Below are 8,754 nucleotides of genomic sequence, written 5' to 3' on the forward strand. Positions count from 1 at the left end.
CACAGTCAATGTTTTAGTTTTGTTTATTGAGCCAGGGTCTCACTATGCAGTCTGGGTTGGCTTCAAGCTTGCAGTCCTCTTGCCTCAGTCTTTTAAATCCTGAAATTGCATGTGTATACTACCATACCTGATTTCCCCCATTCCATGTTTCTTCCTCTAAGAACCCTGGCTTCCAACTGTATCAACACATTGACTCAGTCCTCTGTTGTGTCTAAAATGTCTCTGACCAGATTTATGCGTACCACTGGGAACAACAGCTATTTAAGAGAGCTTAGGGGCTATGGAGCTGGATCCTGGGGGTTAAGGTGCTTCCTGCACAAATCTGGCCCCAGACCTACATAAAGGTGGAAGAAGAGAACCTGCTCCACGGCGTTGTCCTCTGAGCTCTACGTAACTGTGTCACAGTCACCAACACAGAGCACAGTCTGGAAAATAAAACTTTATTTTTAAAAGATAATAGTTAGGCTAGACATTGGTGGAGCATGTCTTTAATCCCAGCGTTGGGGAGGAGGGGCAGGTGGACCTGGGTGAGTTTGAGGCCAGCCTGGTCTATGCATAGTGAGTTCCAGGATGGCCAGAGCTACATAAAGAGACGCCACCACCACTGCTACAAAAACAACAGGAAAACAAAGAGTTTAGGATTTGTTATTGGTTCCTCCTCCTCCTGCCCTCAGCTGAGGGTAGAGAGTCAATTTATTAAGTTAGTGGAATTCATTCTTTAGAAAGGTTTAGTGTGGCTATAGAACTACTTTGAAATAAAATTGATTTCATTGTATGTAATCTGCCTCCAAGTCTTGCTTTCTATTCTTACGGATTTTTCTTTTTTTGTTTGTTTAGAAATGTTGTAGCCTAGCCTTTTCTAGAACTTGTTATGTGCTATGTTATGCAATTCAGTATATTCATTTAATATCTTCTGGGAGTAATTCGATACAAGTTCATAGAAATACTCATTTTGTGTGTTCCCTCTTTTGTTTTGAGTTGGCTTTCGTGTATCCTCACTTAACCTCAAACTTGCTGCATAGCTGAGGATTAACTTGAACTCCCTTCCCGCCCCGAACTCGATGAAGACCAGGTTGCCTCTGCTTCCTGAGTGCTGGGATTCAAGGCATGTGCCACCACCACCGTGCTCAACTTGAACTTCTATTCCTCCTGCCTTCACCTCCCGAGTCTAAGATTACAGGCTCGCTCGTATAATGTACCTGCTTTACATATGGCTGGCATTCCAATCCAGGGCTTTGAACATGCCAGACAAACACATTGCTGAGCTGTATAGCCCCAGCCTCCAGATGAGTATTTGTTACCATGTCTCTGGTGCCACACACTTTAACTACCAAGCATCTGTAACTATCGTTGAGCCGGATGCACCCCCTTCATCATTTAGTTCTGCTTACTGGGTTAGATAAGACTTCTTGACATATAACAAAACCTCCTGCAGCCAGTTTGCACAGAAAAGGCACTTGTTAGTGGGCAATGGGAAACTCAGAACCACCTGCAATACGGAGCTTCCGGAACCAGTGCCCAGACCATGCTGCAGAACTGACCTGATGAGGAATCCAGAATGCTCACCACAGAGCTCTGCCCATGGCTGCCAAAGTACAACTATGTCCACTACGGTCACCAGCACTGACGTCACTGTGTCTGTGTAGGAGTTGCCCTACAGCTCTTGCCCACCCACCCCCCACCCCTCCAGCTCTGAGTGTACCTTCCTGCCATCCTCACTGACAAATACATTCCTCATGGAGCCCGCTCCCTTATTTCCTTTCCCCTCCCTCTCCCTCCCTCCCTCTTTCCCTCTCTCTTACTTCATTTGAGATAGAGTCCCATAAAGCTCAGGCTTGCCTCAAACTTACTATGTGATCAAGGATAGCCACAAACTTGTGATCGTTCTGTAAGTGAGGTCTAATAAATGCTTTGGCTGGATTCCCCTCACAGTTGTCATTTTCCCTACCCTCCTTTGGAGTTCCAAGGATCCCAGTCTCAAGATAGTTTGGGCTGTCCTTTGTGGGAGCTTCCCTGCCAGTGCTTTTAGTTTTTTACCAAGTCTAGGTTCCGTGCAAGAGATCCGTCTGCTGTGGGTGGGTTACAAGATATGTAAACACACTGGAGGCAGTTGTAAGATCCTCAAGTATATTCTTTTTGTTACATGGGGTTTTTTTGGTTTGGTTTGGTTTGGTTTTGGTTTTTCTAGACAGGTTTTCTCTGTATAGCTCTGGCTGTCCTGGAACTCCCTCTGTAGACCAGACTGGCCTCGAACTCAGAAATCCACCTGCCTCTGCCTCCCAAGTGCTGGGATTAAAGGCGTGCGCCACCACTGCCCGGCTTGTTACATGGTTTTAAATACAGTTTTCAGTGTTGTGAATGAAACCTGGGGCTGTACACATATAGGCAAGTACTTTATTACTGAGTCACACTCCCAACTTCCTAATTCAAGTCTTGTTTGTTTTGTTTTTGTTTTTTCCTTTGTAACAGGCAGTTGGGAGCCACCTGTCCTGGGTGTTGGGAACCAAATGAGGGTCCTCTGCGACAGCAGGATGTGCTTTTTAAGAGCTGAGTTGTCTCTTTCAATCCCCATCTTATTTTTTAAGATGATATTTACCACTTAAGGGAGCACTCACCCAGGGATTCTCCAGGGTCTACTCTCACATAACTGGAAGTACAAGTACGCACCATTATATCCAACTTTCTTACCTGGGTTCAGGAGCATCAAATTCAGGTCCTCACACGTGTTTGACAAGCACTTTAGTAAAAGCCATCTCAGGAGCTTTTTCAGGTGTCTGTATGCCGAGGCTCTGTCATCCCTTGGAGTACTGAGTAGATTTCTTGATGCAAACACAAGGCTGAAGCAGATTTTTGTGAGTGGGGGGGTCTCTGCCTGGCTGCAGGATGGGGCAAAAGAAAGGACAGCCAGCACTCCCGACAGCCCAGCCAGAGCACCGAACCCCTTCCAGGAGCAAACCGTGGCACCTATATTTGTGCTTGATTTGATCATGGGATCCCAGGCCAGCTTCTCCCGAGAGTCCTCAGTTGCTCTTTTATCACCTAACCTCTCTTATGGCGCTTTACAGAGTGTGATGTCTGATGTCGTTAACTCGACAGGATCTAGAGTCACTGAAGCCATGAGCTTCTGGCCTGGCTAGGAGGGAGTTTCTAGAGTAGGTTCAGGAGGTCGGAAGATCCACCTAATATGGGCCGCACCATTGCATGGGCTGGGATTCTGAACTATGCAGGAAGGAGAAAGTGAGCTGCGCACCAGGGTTTGTCTCTGCCCCCAGATTCGGTCAAACAGTTTGTGTGCCTCATGCCCCTGCCACCATGCCTTGCTTCCCACAACAACCTGTCTACTCAAACTGGGAGCCAGAATAAATCCTTCTGTTACTTCATTGTATTGTGCTAGGATTTGGTACCAGCAATGAGAAAGATTCACTTATATGCCAGTCTTTAATTTGAGGCTTGCCATAGAACTTCCATTGGTCTTTTTTCAAATAATGTAGACTAGGCTCCAGATTTGAGGGGATGGGATTAAAGTGTGTGTGTATGTGTGTGTGTGTGTGTGTGTGTGTGTGTGTGTGTGCGCGCGTGTGGTCTGTATTAGTTGTTATTCTCACTGTTGTGACAAAACCACTCATGGGAAGGTCTATTTGTTTCCAAGATGGCCTTAAGTCCATCATAGCTAAGAAGTCGTGGTCTGCCTGCACCTACAGTCAGAAGCAGGGGAAATGAATACTGATGTAAGTCAGGTTTTACTCAGCCTAAGACCTCTCAACCCAGAAGATGACCACGTTTAGAGTGAGCCTTCCCTCCACAGTTAACACAGTCTAGAAACTCTCATGGACGCACCCAGAGGCTGTTTCCAGGGCGATTGTAAATCCCATCGCGTTTGAAATCAAGATTAAGCATTTACAGGCTTTGTGCTATGGCACACACTTAGCCCAGCACTTGAAAGCCTGAGGTGAGGAGATTATGACTTGGAGGCCAGTCCGGAGTACAAAATGAGTCCCGGGGCAACCTGAGCGACTCAGAGAGACCCTGTCTCCAATCAGCTAACCAAGCAACCAAATGATCAAGAAGCCAAAATGAAGTCTGGAACCAAGGGTGTAGTTACCATCCTGTAATCTTACAGTGAGTGTTGTGTGTGACATATGAGATCAATTTTAAAGCTGCCACGTTTTGTGACACAGTTTTGGATGAGAAAGTAAGCCCTGGTTGGATTTCAAGAAGCACAGGGGAAATAGGGTCATTGTTGGACTTTGGAGGCAGGCCTCCAAACCTGGAGGAGTGTGGTTCCTCTGGCAGAGACTGGTCTCTGGATTCAGCTCTCTATCATCACTCCCCGCTTGCATCTGCTCCTCCTGAGAGCTGGCCACCACGCAAGGGCACAACTTTTCCTCCAGGCTTGCCTAAGTCTTCAGTGTCTTCCATCAAGGACAGCTGGAGAAGGGAAGAGGGCAGGGTTTCTTGGAAAGCAATCTGGCCTGCATCAGTGCTAATGAGTCAAATGTGTGGCCATCCATCTAGAACTTAAATTCCAGCCTTTCTATTTCCACTTCTGGCAATCTGGATCATTCCTATTCCAGAGAATGTAACCTAGATACAATTGCCCAGAACACTTTATAGGCTCCATGAAATTCTCTCTCTCTCTCTCTCTCTCTCTCTCTCTCTCTCTCTCTCTCTCTCTCTCTCTCTCTTTCTCTCTCTCTCTCCACCTCTTCCACCCCTTCTTATTGTTCTAGCATCGCTAATCTCTTTTCCTTTTTCCTTCTCGAGTGATGATATTGCAGGTTGGCTACCATGTCTAGCTTTGGTTGTTGGTTGTTTTGTTTTGTTTTGAGACAGTGTTTCTCTGTGTAGCCTTGGCTGTCCTGGAACTCCCTCTGTAGACCAGGCTGGCCTCCTACTCAGAAATCTGCCTGCCTCTGCCTCCCAAGTACTGGGATTAAAGGCGTGCACCACCACTGCCCAGCTGGTTGTTGATTTTGAGACAGGGTCTCTCTATGAAGATCTCCCAAGATCTTCCTGCTACAGTTTCCTGGACACTAGAATTATGTAAATGCACAACCATACTGAAGAGCAAGCTATCACCTATCAGTCATATATCTCTCATCTATCTATCTATCTCTATCTATCTATCTATCTATCTATCTATCTATCTATCTATCTATCTATCTATCTGTCACCTATTGCTTATCTATCTCTCATCTATCTGTCATTTCTTCTATCTATCTACTTATTTATCTACCTATCTATCAATCTATCATCTGTTAATCATCTATCTATCATCTGTATGTCTATCTATCAATCTATCTATCATCTATCTAACTTCTACCTATCTAATGTGTAGTAGCTACACTATTTATCAAATTTGTTCTCTATATGACCTGTCAACTACCATCTCTCACCTTTCTATTTTTATGTATCATAAATACATAAAATAAAATACATCTTAAAAAACCAAACTTGTATATTATGCATAATTCTTATAAAATATGTCAATGTATTCTTTCTTCCTTTTGGACTTTTGAGACAGGGATGCACTCTGTAGCTCTGACTAGCCTGGGACTTAAGATGTGTATGTGAACTCCTAGCAATACCGTTGCTTCCAGTCCTGGCTGCTGAACTGGAAGAGCACCACACATGGCTCAGCATTTTTTCTAACAGACTTCAGTGGATGGCTTGTAAATTTATGAAGACTCGAAGCGGGGACTTGGGGAGATGGCTCAGTGGTTAAAACATTTGTTCCACAAGTTCAAGTCTCTTAGTTCAGTCCCCCAGAATCCACTAAACGTTGAGTAGGTATGGTGGCCCACATGTAACTCTGCCCCTGCTCTCCTAGGCAGAGACAGGGTTCCCTAGAGCAAGCTGGCTAGCAAGACTTGCTATATTGGCAAGCTCTGGGCTTGAGCTCCAGATGATTCCTTGCATCAACACCAGACCTCCATTTACACTGATGCACACACACCTATACACAGGCACTCTCACTCTACACATAGACAAACATACTTATTCACATGTGCATCACACACATGCAAAGAAAAGTGAAGAAAGAAAAAAAACATGTAAAAATTAAATTCAAATAGCCAAAATTACTGGGTTTTCTGGAGGCTCTGGTCTATGAGGTGGTCTGTTGATGTCATGCTAAGGATGAGAGAAAAACAAAAATAAAGGTCAGGTGTGGCGCAGACTTGGCATCCAGCACTTGGAAAACTGAAGGGGAAGGGTCAGGGTCCGAGGCCAGCCTAGGGTATATAGTAAGCTCCAGGCCACCCTCCACTACACTGTATGAGATTCTGTCTCGTGTGTGTGGTGTGAGTGTGTGTGTGTGGGCGTTTATGCATGTGTGCGTGTTCCTAAGGGTTTGTAACTATATTAATATATTAGAGAAAAAAATTAATAAGCAAAATGAGTACAATATGTCAATGCATACATGTGTCTATGTGTGTGTATGTGTTTATTCCCAATGTTTTGTAAATATACTAGGGTGTCATAGAAAGAAGCAAAATCAAGTTCACCCCGGGAAGTCTAATGCCCTGTTCTAGTCTCCTTGGGTAACTTGCACACACACGACACACGCTCACACAGACACATGTCCATACATATAAGTAAAAATAAATCTTTTAAAAAAAGAAATCAGGCTGGGCAGTGGTGGCGCACGCCTTTAACCCTAGCACTTGGGAGGTAGGGGCAGGTGGATTTCTGAGTTCGAGGTCTACAGTGTAAGAGTTCCAGGATAGCCAGGGCTGTACGAGTAACCCATATGGGTTAGGTCCTGCCTCCTGAAGGTTCTGCCCTCTCCCAAAATAACACCATGTCCTTTACAACAAACGTGAAAACCTGGACTTGTGAGAACAGCTCAGATTCAAACCACAGACTCTTTGTTTTGGTTTTTTTTTGTTTGTTTGTTTTTTTGTTTTTTTTTTGTTTGTTTGTTTTTTACTGTTTTGTTTCAAGACAGGGTTTTTCTGTGTAGCCTTGGTTGCCCTGGAACTTGCTCTGTAGATCTGGCTGGCATTGAACCCTCAGAGAGCCGCTTGCTGTGCCTTCCGAGTACTGGGATTAAGCTTGCACCATTGTGCCTGTCTCTCAAACCACAGAATGTAAATATGCATTCACTGGATATGTGTATGTGTGTGTGTGTGTGTGTGTGTGTGTTTGTGTAGTGTAGTGTTGGGATGGTGCCTGTGGTGGTTTGAATAGGTTTGGCCCCCATAGACCCATGTCTTTGAATGCTTGGCTCATGGTATTTGGCACTTGTGGCCTTGTTGGAGTAGGTGTGGCCTTGTTGGAGGAAGTGTGGCACTGTGGGGGTGGATTTGGAGGTCTCTTCCTATGCTCAGGCTTGGCCCAGTGTGGAAGAGAACCTCCTCCCGACTGCCTCCGGAATAAGCTGTTGAACTCTTGGCTCCTCCAGCACTGTGTCTGCCCGCATGCTGCCATGCTTCCTGCCATGATGATAATGGACTGAACCTCTGAAACTGTAAGCCAGCCCCAACGCAATGCTGTCCTCTATAAGAGTTGCCTTGGTCACAGTGTCTGTTCTCAGCAATGAAAAACTAAGACAGAGTCCATAGTGTTGTGTATGCTATTTAAGTTTTTTACCAGTTGCTCTACGGCTCCATGGATTTATTTAGGAGAGGTGGCCTTTGTGAGCTCTGGCTGAGCCCAAAGTCTACATGGCTGACGCAGTTAGACGCTTCTTGTTCCCAGGTACTCAAAAGATTTAAAGGGAAAGGACAATGATTTCAGGCCCAGCTAATATGTAGAACATTGGTCCAGCAAGTCCTAAATCTTCTAAAATACATACATACATACATACATACATACATACACACACATTCAAGGCTGGAGAGATGGCTCAGTGATTGAGCACTAGCTGCTCTTCCAGATGACCCAGGTTCAATTCCCAGCACCCACGTGGCAGTTCATGTCTATAACTCTAGTTCCACAGGGGTCCTATGCCCTCTTCTGGCCTCTGGGGGCCCTGCATACATGTGATACACAGACGTTCATGCAGGCAAAACACCCACAAACATAAAATAAAATAAAGATTCAGGGCTGGTGAGATGGCTTAGTGGTTAAGAAAATGTACTGCTTTTCCAGAGGACCTGAGTTTAGTTCCCAGCACCCAAGTCAGGTGGCTCACAACCTGTATGTTTAGTTCTATGGTAATCTGATACCTCTGACCTGTATGGTACTGTACACACACACACACACACACACACACACACACACACACACACAAATATTTAGTTGGGTATGGCACATAGGCCTTTAATACCAACATTTGGGAGGCCAAGACAGATGGACGAAGTGTGAATCCTGGGCCAAGGTGGGCTATACATTGAGATCTTGTCTCTTTTATAAAAGGAAAAAGGAAAGAGAGGATGGAAAAGAAAGAAAGAGAAAAAAATGTTACCTGTAGGCTGTAAATGACTCATTTGTTAAATGGCACCGTAGGAAATTAATAGACCTTCTGTCAAGCAGTCAGGGACTTGTAGCCAATTTGTCCATGCTCATGTTTGTGTCCTGTGGGCTTCAGGCTTGCTTCCCTCCCCCACCCTACCTTGACTATCAGCCCAGAGCCAGGAACAACAGCACAGGCAAATATTTGCAGGGAGCCGAGCAAACAAGCAAGAGCATGTGGAGGTGCTGTGGAGGAGGGCCACCCCAGACCTAGAAGCGTGTAACTCTCTAGATTTGCCGAGCCTTGGAAATAATGCTGTATTCTGCCTCAGGGATAATCGTGCCCCCTCACTGCCC

This window comes from Mastomys coucha, unplaced genomic scaffold (genome assembly GCF_008632895.1).
Source record: "Mastomys coucha isolate ucsf_1 unplaced genomic scaffold, UCSF_Mcou_1 pScaffold22, whole genome shotgun sequence".
Taxonomy (NCBI): Eukaryota; Metazoa; Chordata; class Mammalia; order Rodentia; family Muridae; genus Mastomys; species Mastomys coucha.